The sequence below is a fragment of the Rhinatrema bivittatum genome, chromosome 10, assembly GCF_901001135.1.
Source record: "Rhinatrema bivittatum chromosome 10, aRhiBiv1.1, whole genome shotgun sequence".
In the NCBI taxonomy this organism is placed as follows: Eukaryota; Metazoa; Chordata; class Amphibia; order Gymnophiona; family Rhinatrematidae; genus Rhinatrema; species Rhinatrema bivittatum.
In genome coordinates, this window is record NC_042624.1 from 14656519 (window position 1) to 14670821 (window position 14303).

General features: G+C 41.8%; 1 protein-coding gene across 1 annotated transcript in view; it reads left to right on the forward strand.

The window, feature by feature from the left end:
* Nucleotides 1-14303, forward strand: part of LMX1A (LIM homeobox transcription factor 1 alpha) — a 378306-nt gene that overhangs the window by 542 nt on the left and 363461 nt on the right. The window lies entirely within an intron of this gene.

Here is a 14303-nt window from a genome sequence, read left to right on the forward strand (position 1 = left end):
GTAACCCACTTATAAACTTTTAAAACTCAAGTTTTACCACCTTTCAGGCTTTCAATACTTACTGTTTTTGATTATTCAATTTTCTTAAAGTGAGAGACGCCGTCAGCTTCTCATTCCAGCGTCTTTCTCTACTCTGCCTGTTTTTATACCTACCACTGTTGCGATCTCCGCCGGACCTACCTTCGCAGCTGGAAACACCGCGTCCCGCGTGATCGGGGCCCCGGCGGAGCTGGCCGCTCCACGCGGCGACCACCATGGCTGTTCTCTTTCCTCCGTGCCTCGCGTGTGCGCAGGGACGCTCTCTTTGAGCGTCCAGTACCCGGAAGTCGGGCCCCGCCTACACTGATGACATCATGTCTCAAGGCCTTCTTAACCGGCGTCCGGACGTCCTCTCAGTGCCTTGCAACGAGGTTCACTACTGCCTTGTAGTTCTGAGTTGCGCTTCGTCTATTCCTCGTTCCTGACTGACCTTTGGATTGCCTTTGACTTCGCTTCTGCCTGCCTCTGACCTTGGACAGTTCCTGACTTCGCTTCTGCCTGCCGCCTGCCTCCGACCTTGGTCCGTTCCTGATTCCGCTACAGCCCGCTCCGGTTCACAGCCAGCTACAGACTCCATTCCAGTCTACAGTCTGTTCCGGTTTACAGCCAGCTACAGGCTCCATTCCAGTCTACAGCCTGCTTCAGCTCACAGCCAGCTACAGACTCCATTCCAGTCTACAGCCCGCTCCGGTTCACAGCCAGCTACAGACTCCATTCCAGTCTACAGCCTGCTCCGGTTCACAGCCAGCTACAGACTCCATTCCAGTCTACAGCCTGCTTCAGTCCTTTGCCAGCTACAGATTCCGTTCCGGTCTAAAGCCTACTTCTCTACTACTTGCTCCAGTTCCAGCCCGCTTCAGACCTGCTTCAGCTTGCCCCAACACCGGTACGCTACAGTCTCTGCGCCGCCCGCTGCCTGTCATCAGCTGGCCCCCGGGCCTGTACAGCCGGTTCCTCACTTACCAAGTATCCTCGGACTTCCTTTCGCTACTGACTCCGCTCCAGGCTACTGCTTGCTCCAGTTCCTGCTTGCTACAGACTCTGTACTTGCCTAACTCCCAAGTTTCAGGTTCCAGGGCCCTACGGGCTCCTCCTGGGGTGCCCCTGGTTCCCGGCTGAACATCGCTAGCCTGTGGCTCCGCCTCCCGACCTACCCTGTCATCCTAGGTGGGCCGGCCCAAGGGTCCACTATCCTGCCTGCAGCACCCGACTGCAACAACCACAGGCAAGCCACTGCTTGTCCCTCTCAGACTGAGGCTGTCTCCAGTGCATCCAATTAGTATTAATGATGTACTGTTTCCTCTACTTTCCCCAAGCTATCTACTGTTGCTGTGTCCCTATTACCATAACTTCTATTCATAGCCCAATAATGTCAAGTTTATCCTTTTAATTCGATTTCTACCGTGAACACCAATTATTTTTGCTAATTTCATTATCGGACCTGATAGGGACCTTATCTCCCCTCTGACTGCTCCTGCTTAGTGTCCAGCGGACCTAATGATGGTCTAACAACTCTCACGTCCGCTGCTGTTATATCACCTGATTGTGCCGGACTGCATCGGTAGCTGTTCAATGTGTAGTGGACCTGATGGTGTTAAAAAATCCACCTCGTCCGCTGCTGTCCTGTCATCCGATTATACTGGCTTACTGTAGATCCATCAAGTGGGGTTTTCTTTTTCTTCTTTTCTTTTTTATTATTCTCCATACCGTCTGTGCTTTTTCATTTATTGATTGCTTTATTATCCTACTTGTTTTCGGATCAAATCAGCCCCACAACTCGTGTTAGTTACTATATCTGGCCACGAGGCAATTTTCTGTCAACTGACTATTCTAAGCTTGAGATGATCATTTATTTAAACAGAGATATTATGGGCTCTGCTGTACTGGCGACTTCTGTGTTTTATCGCCGCTCCAGTCTACTGGTTCCGATGAGGTGTGTTATCGAATCTAATCAGCCCTTTATCTCGTGTTGATTACTGTATCTAGCCCTAAGGCATTTTGCTATGTTCACTATTTTTAACTTGAAATTGTCTTGTGTACAGACAATGATGTTGTAGGCTCTACTGTTCCCGCGACTACTGATGTTTTATTGCTGCACCGGTCTACTAATTCAAATGAGGGGTATGCCGACTCCGGCCGGTGATACAAAGAATCCCACGAGGATTGAGAATATAGAAAGAACCAAGATTGTACTGGGAAGATCCAGAGTTTTTACAAAATTGGAATAAGATCCTCAATAAATGCTCACTGGAACTGATGATCCTTATTATAGAAAAAGCTCAAACAACAGCAGTTCAGATCAAAGAGGAGATTGAAAAGACATTAGAAGAAATCCATCAGGAAGAGCCAGAAGAAAAATATCAACAGTCAGTTAAGGAGTTACAAGAACAAATGAATAAGTTTATGGAAGAGATTAAACAATTTAAGCTGGAAGCACAAGTAAAACCCACAAGCTCCAAGAATTAAAAAAAAACAAAACTGCATGCAGAGTTTTTTCCTGGGGCCTTTTGACTTCAATTTCTATTACACCAGGCCAAGAAGGCTATTGCCGCTTGAGCAGTCAGGGGTCAAGTAGTAAGAATATAAGAAAATGCCATACTGGGTCAGACCAAGGGTCCATCAAGCCCAGCATCCTGTTTCCAACAGTGGCCAATCCAGGCCATAAGAACCTGGCAAGTACCCAAAAACTAAGTCTATTTTATTTATTTATTTATTTATTTATTTAAAATTTTTATATACCGACATTCATCCAGGATATCATATCGGTTCACATTGTAACATAAACTGGCGCCAGGCATGGCGCTTTACATTGAACGATTAAAACATGCGAACAAGGTATTAAAAGGGGGTGGGAGATAACATGGGAAAGTTTGCATTAAATTATATTATAACAACGATTGAAATTATATACATATGTACAATGGAAAATAAGGACTAAGAAGTGTAGGAAAATAAGGCCTAAGAAGTCTAGTCCATGTTACCATTGCTAATGGCAGTGGCTATTCTCTAAGTGAACTTAATAGCAGGTAATGGACTTCTCCTCCAAGAACGTATCCAATCCTTTTTTAAACACAGCTATACTAACTGCACTAACCACATCCTCTGGCAACAAATTCCAGAGTTTAATTGTGCGTTGAGTAAAAAAGAACTTTCTCCGATTAGTTTTAAATGTGCCCCATGCTAACTTCATGGAGTGTCCCCTAGTCTTTCTACTATCCGAAAGAGTAAATAACCAATTCACATTAACCCATTCTAGACCTCTCATGATTTTAAACACCTCTATCATATCCCACCTCAGTCGTCTCTTCTCCAAGCTGAAAAGTCCTAACCTCTTTAGTCTTTCCTCATAGGGGAGTTGTTCCATTCCCCTTATCATAGTATCCAAGTATACTACATCTACCGGTTCACCTTTATCAGTGCTTATACCTGCTCGGGTCATTTATAATCATCGGTCCTAAATGGTCGGTGTCCATATGAAAAAGATTTTTTTTGATAATTTTTTGGAAATACTTATCACACATACTTAAAAACATAATTCAAAATTCCAATGCAAAGGAACCCAAAAGTATACTTCCTTTAAACAGTCCATCATGAAGGTGCCCAAAATAACATCACATCATTCCACTTGTAATTAGTTATATTTTATGCCACATGTGTTGTGAATTGTGCAGTTTTCTCTTTGCTCTAGTTAGTTTATCTTTTGTATGTTATGTTTCCTTGTTCACTGTTGATCAATTTTATGCGCATTGTTCATTGTTTCACTGTAAAGCTTTTAGCTGCATTTCGTTTATTATGAACCGATGAGATGTTCCCAACATTCATCGGTATATAAAAGCTTCTAAATAAATAAATAAATAAATAAATAAATAAATAAATAAACATCATGTTTTGTGGTAAACTGCTTCAAGGGCTCCTAATATAGATTCTTTGCCGATAACAATATCCATCTATGTTCTGATTGAACAAGTTTTTTAATTATATCTCCACCCTTCCAATGTGCCAAGATCTTCTATAACCATTCATGGTTTGACTGAACCTTGAGTATTGTTGCAGTTCTGGTCACCTCATATCAAAAAAGATATAGCAGAATTAGAAAAGGTACAGAGAAGGGAAACCAAAATGATAAAGGAGATGGAAGGATTCCCCTATGAGGAAAGGCTAAAGTGGTTAGGACTCTTCAGTTTAGAGAAGAGTCAGCTGAGGGGAGATATGATAGAAATCTATAAAATAATGAATGGAGTTGAATGGGTAGGCATGAATAGGTTGTGTTTACTTTTTCAATAGATAGAAAGAATAGAGGATAGAAATTACTAGGTGTTATATTTAAGAGAAATATGAGACTTTTTTTTCCCCAACATATAATTAAACTCTGGAATTCATTGCCAGAAGATATGGTATAAGCTGATAATGTAGCTGGGTTTAAAAAATGTTTTGAAAAGTTATTTGAATAAAAGTTTATAAACCATTATTAAGGTGGACTGGGGAAATCCACTGCTTATCCATGGGACCTTTTGGGATCCTGCCAGGTATTTGTGACCTGGATGGCCACTGTTGGAAACAGGATACTGGGCTTGATGGTCTGACCAGTATGGCAAGTTTATATTCCTTTATCTAAGCTTCAGGCTTTAGTTCATTATTCACCTTATATGCAATTCTTCCATAAAAGGGTGGTGCTCCGCACAAACCCAAAGTTTCTGCCAAAAGTGATTTCAGAGTTCCACATTAATCAAGACATCATGTTGGCTAAGTTCTGTGAAAGAACCTTGGCTTACTACAAAATTAGGACTCAGCTTCACAATTGTATCTTATGATCCTAACAATCGGAACACAGCAGTTGCCAAAAATACAATGTCCAACTGGTTATCAGACTGCATTATGTACTGCTATATGCTAGCAGGCCTACAGGTTACAGACATAATCAAGACTCATCAAATTAGAAAACATGACTACATCAGTGGCTCATCAGTACATACATATGAGTTCCATTATGTCTGGACAATCTCTTAATGAGTGACAGTAATTTGGACAAGCAGTTTTGCATAGCCTGTTCACTCAGTAGTCTACTCTCAATGGTAGGGTCCAGGTTGCTTATTCAGTAAATGCTTCACTGTGAACCTCAGGTTCAGGTTCCCCATATATCATGGCTAATTCAGCCCTGCTTATTAACCAGAGAAAACAAATGTACTTATTTATTTATTTTATTTTAAATTTTTATATACCGGAATTCCTGTATGCAATACAAATCAGTCCGGTTTACAAGTAACGAAAGAGGTTGCCCTGGTCTGGGAAGTTAGACCTGGGTTTTTTTTACATAGAACATGGAACAATAACAATAAACCATTGAACATTATTACAAGTAACATAGAATGTAACAATAGCATTTAACAGATTTAACCTTTTTTACAAAGAATTTTAGTAGCGAATATGGTCTGCAGTAGACGGTTATATAAAGGTGAATAATGACTGTTAGAATTGTGAATAAGTAAATAAATGGTGTTCTCCATAAGCATCAGGATAACTACAATTGGCTCTAAATCACCTGGGGGGAGGGGGCTCATGAGGCAAGGCCCATGTGGAAATTCCCCTGCATTCTCAGTAGAGCAAAAGCTCTACTTGCTAAGAGATGGAGGTCTGTCCAGTGCCACTGTACATGTCATGGATAATACATCCTACTATCAAAGGATAACAACTTTTAAGGTAAGTAAATTTGCTTTCTATGTACAGAAAGCATGACGTGCACATAAACCATGTTTTTCTGTGTGCAGGAATGGTAAATTTAAAGCGAGCATGTGCATGCCACATATGCTTAAATTTTAAATCGGCCATGTAAGGGTGCGCGTATAAAAACATGAGAAATTGCCAAACTGGGTCAGACCAAGGGTCCATCAAGCCCAGAATCCTGTCTCCAACAGTGGCCAATCCAGGCTATAAGAACCTGGCAAGTACCCAAAAACTAAGTCTATCCCATGTTAAGGTTGCTAGTAATAGCAGTGGCTATTTTCTAAGTCAACTTATCCAATCCTTTTTTAAACCCAGCTACACTAACTTCACTAACCACATCCCCTGGCAACCCCCCCTTCCTTCCTCGCACCTCCACAAGACCTACTCGCACTGCTCTCCATGGAACCCTCTGTACCCCCTCTATAAAATCTATAAGACTTATCACTACCACAAACAGAGCCCTTTCATTTGCCGGCCCCACCCTCTGGAATTCCTTGCCCCCAAACCTATGCACGGAAACCTCCACACCCAAATTCAAGAAAAAACTCAAAACCTGGCTCTTCCTACAAGCCTACCCATCGCTATCCTCTCATGCTAAATCCTCCCCTTCTGTTACTTACTGTTAAAAATACCTCCTCACAATTGTCTGACCTCCTTTTCTTCCCTAATTTCATTCTCAATTTCAGAATCAGTAATTGTAACGAACTTACTTTTTGAACTCTGTACATAGCCGTCCTTTAGTAATTTTATCCCCATCTCCTAATGTAAACTACCCATAATTGAAGTTACCTGTTAAAGTATTTGGTTTATTGATATATTCTTGTTGACTGTTCCTTCTGTTCATTGTAAAGGCTATGCCTATTTTATACGTTGATTATAAGTTATTTGTAAACCGATGCGATGTGCAAACGGATGTCGGTATATAAAATCATTAAAATAAATAAATAAATAAATAAGCATGCCAGAAGACGAGAAAAAATGACAGAGGACTGGAAAACGGAAAGAATGTTCAAGGGTTAGGAAGGTTAGCATCAGTGTGATCCATATTTAGTGGCATTTAACAGTATAATTTGTGATTTATCTGGTTAAATGCTGATTTTTGAAACTTTTGGTCAATTATCTGGCTTAAGTTTAGCCCTATATCTCATTAAAATGTAAGAACATAAGGATTGCCAGTAGGGTCAAAGCAAAAGGCAATTAAGCCCAGTATCCTGTTTCCAACACTGGCCAATCCAGGACACAAGTACTTGGCAGGATCAAAAAGGGTAGACAGATTCCATGTGGCTTATTCCATGAACAAGCAGTGGCTTTTTGCAATTCTACCTTAATAATGGTTAATGGACTTTTCCGCCAGTAACTTTTTAAAACCATTTTTAAATGCAGCCACACTAATAGCTTTCATCACATCCTCAGACAACAAATTCCAGAGCTTAATTATGCATTGCGTAAAAAAATATTTTCTCTTAGTTTTAAATGTAAGACCTAGTAACCTCATTGTGTATCCCTTAGTCTTTAAACTTTCTGAAAGAGTAAAAAGCCAATTAAAGTTTATTCAGTCCATTCCACTCATTATTTTATAAACCTCTAACATATCTCCCCCTCAGTCATCTCTTCTTCAAGCCGAAGAGTCTTAAATTCTTTAGCATTTCCTCATAAAGGAATTATTCCAGCCCTTTGATAATTTCCATTGCCCTTCTCTATACCTTCTCTAATTCTACTATATCTTTTTTGAGATGTGGTGACCAGAATTACACACAAAACTCAAGATGAGGTTGCACCATTGAGCAATACAGAGGCATTATTCTCCACTCCTTTCCTATTAATTCCTATTAATTCCTAGGATTCTATTTGCTTTCATGGCTGCCTCTGCACACTGATCAGAAGATTTTAATATTTTATCAATGATGATACCTAGATCCTTTTCCTTAATGATGATTATTAACATTGAACCTTGCAATGTGTGGCTGTAATTTGGGTTACTCTTCCCTAAATATATCACTTTCTACTTGTACACATTAAATGTCACTTGCCAGTTGCATGCCTAGTCTCCCAGATTTGCAAGGTTCTCTTGCAATTTTTCAGTATCCTCTTGTGATTTAACAACTTTGAATAATTTTATGTCAACAGCAAATCTGATCACTTCACTGGTTGTGATTGTTCCCATTTCCAGATCATTTATAAGTATATCAAAAATCTGTAGACCCAGAACAGATCCCTGGGGCACTCCACTATTCACCTTTCTTGACTGGGAAAATTTACCATTTAGCCCTACTCTGTCTTCTGTCTTTTAACCAGTTCACAATCCACAACAAGGCACTGTTTCCTCTCCTATGACTTTTTAATTTCTTAAGAAGTCTCTCATGAGAAATTTTGTCAAATGCTTTCTGGAAATCCAGATACACTATATCAACTGGCTCACCTTTATCCACATGTTTACATCCCCAATAAAATGTATCACATTGGTGAGGAAAGACTTCCCTTGGCTAAATCTATATGATCTCTGACCCTTTAAACTTTGCCTATATGTTCAATTTTGTTCTTTATGATAATTTCTACCATTTTGCCTGGCACAGCTATGAGGGATGTGCATTTGTTTCAAACAAATTTCAAAAACACTATGAATAAGGGCAATTTGTTTCATTCGGGGGACACTGAATCAAATAGGGTGGCCCCCCTGAATGAAACAAATCTTATTTAATTCATTTGAAATGAACACATTGGGTCTTGGCCCGAAGCCTCGCCTAGGATATAGGCCAAGACCAAAAGCAGGGGCCATGGCCTATGCCTAAGCATGACAATGGCAACTCAGCCTAGGCCCAAAGCCGGGACTTCACCTAGAGTATAGTCTGAGGCCCAAAGCAGGGGCCATGGTCTAGATCTGAGTATGATGTCAGGGTCTTGGAGGATCCAAACCTCTGACTAGGTACTTACCTAATCCATCGGGTATCCAATGGTAAGGCCAGTTCCCAATGCCATGGACTCAACCCGAACCCAGGTCTGCAACTGCGGCCTGGCCCGGAGGCTAGATCCCAATGCCAGGGCCTGGCCTGGCCTGGAGGCCAGATCCTGACACCTGGGCTTCGGCCTACAGTCAGAGATCAGGCTTTGCAGCTCTGAGGTCACCATCTTCTTCGTCTTCTTTTGTTTGATGCTGTATACTGTCATCATGCCAGAGTTAATTAGCTCTGGTGCATTTAACCCAGCAGACCACGCCCTTTTGATGTATGGCAATGCCTGGGCCTTGGCCTCACCAATGGATCCCCACCAGGCTGAGTAAGTGGAATCCAGGGTGGATCCTGGCTGTATAATTTTTCCGGGTGGGTGGGGGGCCCAGTTTTCATTTTTTTGTCCATTTTTTTTAATGTTTGAATTGTTTTTTCACACGAATGAAACAAATCAAACATTCCATAAATCAAAATTTGTTTTAAAAACCCCAAAACAAACTGAAAAATGAAAAAAACACCACTAACATACATCAGACTCACTAGTCTGTAGTTTCCTGGATCACCCCTTGATCTCTTTTTAAAAATTAGCTTTACATCGGCAAGCCTCTAGTTTTCAGGTACCACAGATGATTTTAATGATAGTATACAAATTTCCAATAGAAGGTCTAAAATTTCATTTTTCAGTTTCAGCACTCTGGGATGTTTATCATCTGGTCCAGGTGTTTTGCTACTCTTTAGTTCAATTTGCCCTAGTACATCTTCTAGGTCCACTGAGAAACAGCTTTTTGAATCATCACTTTTGAATATAATTTCTGGCATGGGTATATCTCTGACATCTCACCTAGTGATGACTGAAGCAAAGACTTCATTTATTCTCTCTGCTATGGCTTTTTTTTTATCCCTAAGTGCTCCTTTTACCCCTTGATCATATATGGTCCAACTGACTCTCTTGTAGGCTTTTCACTTCAAATGTACCTGTAAACATCTTTATTATGACTTTATGGTTCCATGGCAAGCATATTTTCAAATTCTCTCTTTGCCTTCCTTATCAATGCTTTGCTTCTAACTTGCTAGTGCTTATGCTGTATCCTATTTTCTTCAACCGGATCCCTTTTCCATTTCCTGAAAGATGAGATTTGCTTCTGTTATCCAGTGGTTGCTTCTAGGTGGAGTTTGATTAACCAGATAAGTTATCTGGCTAACTTTAATATTCAGAGTATTTTAGGAACATGGTTCAGGAGAATAGGAAATATTACTCAAGAATTATAAATAAAGCTTAAATAACCCAAGGGTAGTTTTTGGAATAGTGGAATCTTTGCTAGGCAAGGAAAAAAAAGAGTCTGTTGTATGATATGCTCTTTCCCAGCGCTCTGAGTTAACTACTCATTTTGAGAGTAAAACTCAGGTTTTACTGAAAAATTTGCAAGATGATTCAGGTGTAATGAAGAGGGTTGCAGAATTTGGAAGTTTTAGTTACTGTAGATGAGGGGGGAAACTGTAGATGAGTAAACAGATTTTGAGACTCTTTCATTTGTGGTGTTTACCTTCGCTATTTCAGGAATTAAGAAATTCAATCTTTTATTTGATCCATGTCCTGCCCGGCTTATTCCAAGACTCCCCGAGATGGTACTGAAGGGGTTTTGGAATTTAGCAAATTTGTCCTTGTAAAAGGAAGGGATTCCCTGATACTGAAATCAGTGGTGATTTCTCCAGTACTTAAGGGTTCTGATCTGGATCCTCAGAGTTGTAGTAATTACAGGCCAGTAGCTAATCTTCCTTTTGCTGTGAAAGGGATTGAGCGAGTGGTGCTGAAACAGATGACAGATTCTTTGAAAGATAAGGGTAAGTTAGATATATCCCAAGCAAGATTGCAGCACAGAAACATTTATGATTGATGTGTCAGAAAAGGTGCTGCAGTACTTAGAAACAGGGCGGTCAATTCTATATATCTCCTTAGATCTGATCAGTGCATTTGATTTGGTGGATCATTCAGTTATTGCCTTGTTGTGAGGCACTAGGGATAAAAGATAACAGGGTAATTTTAAAAGGAATGCACATGCACCCATAAATGCACATATTGGCATGTGAGTGGAGAGACACTAAAATTTTTAATTCTGTTCGCAAGTACATGCATATCATTTAAAGTACCCCTCTGGTGTACATTTTGGCTAGGGTTTTAGCTGCTTTTGCATGCTTATGCAGGCAGAGGGAAAAACTAGTTTTGCAAACTAGTCCACAAGTTTGCCCACTTCATATTGAGGTCTTCAAGACCCCTCTGGTTCTTCATCCTGCAGATCCCTTACCTGACCCCCAAACCCTCATGCTATGCTAAATGTGTTAAAACTCGAGATCGCCAAATTTGCTCCTCATCGGGACCAGAAGTAAAGTTATAGGGATGTGCATTCGTTTTTCACGAATTAGACAATTTCGACAATTTCGACATGGGTATGTGTGTGCATACTTCATGGCTTCTTAAAATGCACTTTGCTTGTGTAAGGCTTGCATACATATGTGGCTTCTTTTGCACAATGCTTATAAAATTGACCCAAGAGGTTTTCAAATCGCTGACTTTTTTAACAGGAAAAAGATGGTGTATTTTCAAGGGGAATGTTCTTTGATCCAGGAAGTAGAGTGTGGGGTTCCTCAAATGACCTATCTATCCCTGATACTTTTTAATATCTATCCTGCTGGGACAGCTGATTTGCTCCTTTGGGCTTCTCCCAATTTTTTTTTTAATGCAGATGAAATACAGATTTTTATAATTTGTGAGTCAGATCTGATGAAAATTTTAAACAATTTGTGAAGACTGTAGTTATAGAAGAATGACTTAATTCTAAATTCTAAAAAAACTGAAATTTTACAAATTGGAGGAGACCTACAGAAATATCATCTATCAGTGGCAAGAAGGGGATGGAACAGATCCCCTATGAGGAAAGACTAAAGAGGTTAAGGCTGTTCAGCTTGGAGAAGAGGCAGCTGAGGTGTTAAAAATCATGAGAGGACTAGAACAGATAAATGTGAATCAGTTATTTACTCTTTCGGATAATAGAAGGACTAGGGGCACTCCATGAAGTTAGCATGTAGCACATTTAAAACTAATCAGAGAAAGTTCTTTTTTACTCAATGCACAATTAAACTCTGGAATTTGTTGCCAGGGAATGTGGTTAGTGCAGTTAGTGTAGCTGGGTTTAAAAAGGGATTGGATATGTTGTTGGAGGAGAAGTCCATTACCTGCTATTAATTAAGTTGACTTAGAAAATAGCCACTGCTATTACTAGCAACAGTACATTGGAATAAGAACATGAGAAATTGCCATGCTGGGTCAGACCAAGGGTCCATCAAGCCCAGCATTCTGTTTCCAACAGAGGCCAAACCAGGCCACAAGAACCTGGCAATTACCCAAACACTAAGAAGATCCCATGCTACTGATGCAATTAATAGCAGTGGCTATTCCCTAAGTAAACTTGATTAATAGCAGTTAATGGACTTCTCCAAGAAGTTATCCAAACCTTTTTTGGACCCAGCTACACTAACTGCACTAACCACATCCTCTGGCAACAAATTCCAAAGCTTTATTGTGCACTGAGTGAAAAATAATTTTCTTTGATTAGTCTTAAATGTGCCACTTGCTATCTTCATGGAATGCCCCCTAGTCCTTCTAATATTCAAAAGTGTAAATAACCAATTCACATCTACATGTTTAAGACCTCTCATGATCTTAAAGACCTCTTATCTCCCCTCAGCCGTCTCTTCTCCAAGCTGAACAGCCCTAACCTTTTCAGCCTTTCCTCATAGGGGAGCTGTTCCATCCCTTTATCATTTTGGTTGCCCTTCTCTGTACCTTCTCCATCGTAACTATATCTTTTTTGAGATGCGGCGACCAGAATTGTACACAGTATTCAAGGTGCGGTCTCACCATGGAGCGATATAGAGGTATTATGACATTTTCCATTGTATTAACCATTCCCTTCCTAATAATTCCTAACATTCTGTTTGCTTTTTTGACTGCTGCAGCACACTGAGCTGATGATTTTAAAGTATTATCCACTATGATGCCTAGATCTTTTTCCTTGGTGGTAGCTCCTAATATGGAACCTAACATCGAATAACTACAGCAAGTGTTATTTTTCCCTATATGCAACACCTTGCACTTGTCCACATTAAATTTCATCTGCCATTTGGATGCCCAATCTTCCAGTCTTGCAAGGTCCTCCTGTAATGTATCACAATCCGCTTGTGATTTAACTACTCTGAATAATTTTGTATCATCCGCAAATTTGATAACCTCACTTGACATATTCCTTTCCAGATCATTTATATATATATATATTGAAAAGCACCGGTGTTATGAACTCTGCCCGCTGGTTCCCCCAAGAGCAGGCTCGCTTACCACGCTGTGCTTTTCTTCGCCGACGCGGCAGGACGCCGCCCTGCATCATCCTGGCTTCCGCGGCCAGAGCCGCGGCCTTCTTCAGGGCTGGGACCGCCCCGACGCTGACTTCCTGTTCGCGGCGCTAAGGCCGCAGCCCCAGGCTAGAGTAGCGGCTGGAGCCACTGCCGACGTCGGGCCTGTGTCCCAGGCCAGCCCTGCCTCTTCTGACGTCTGACGTTGGTGCAGGCCGCTTTCCATGGTCCTGCACAGCTTCCTGCTTTCTCCTAGGCACGTGGCCGCGTCTTCCTTCAACATTTAAAGGGCAAGACACAGGAAGTGTCTTGGCCCCACCTTGGTGACTATTTCCTGCCTCAGCCCTATAAAGGGCTGCTCCATCTGTTGTTCCTGGCCTTGCATCGTGGAGTCTTCGCTCTGGAGGCTCCTGCCTGCCAGAGCCTGTGTAAGGTCTTCTTGTCTTATGGAGCTCCTCATCGTGATGTCTTCTCGTCATGCTATGTCATGTCTTCATGCCTGAGGTCCTCGTCCAGGTGTCCTGGTGTCTTGATCTCCTACGTCCTGGTGTTCCTGCCTTCCTTGATGTTCATTCCAATGCCTCGTCTTTGCTCTCGAGCCTTCTGGTCCGGTAGGCCGGGGGTCCCTCAGATGCAGTACTCCTGAGTGGACTAGCCTGCTGGTGGACGGTTGTCCTGTGCTCCTGAGCCGTCATGTCCTGGTTGTGTGTTCCTGCACTGTCCCGCTCTCCTTGTGGTCCGTGACCAGTCTGCAAGGACTGTGTAGGGCGTGTAGTGGACAGGGTGGTCCGCGACTCAGTCCCGCGGGTGGCCTGAGTAGGGCGCCCTGAGAAACAATGCCAATGTCCGCCTTCCTTGCTTCTCGTCTCGTCTGGTTTCCAAGTGCCTCGTCATGTTTGCCCTTCAGCGTCATGTTTCTGATGTCGTTGCATCGACCCTGGTCCGGGATGCTGTTGCATCGACCACTGGTCCGTGATGTCATCGCATCAGCCTTGGTGTCAAGTCTCGTCTGCGATGCTGTTGCATTGATCCTGGTGTCACGTCTCCATAGTCCTGGTGTCATGTCTTCAACCCAAGTCTTCGTGCCATGTGATGCCGTCGCATCAACCCAAGTCTCCGTGCCATGTGATGCCGCTGCATCAATCTTCTTGTATTCGTGTCAAGGTCCATCTGCCCTCAATCTCAGGCCAGGCC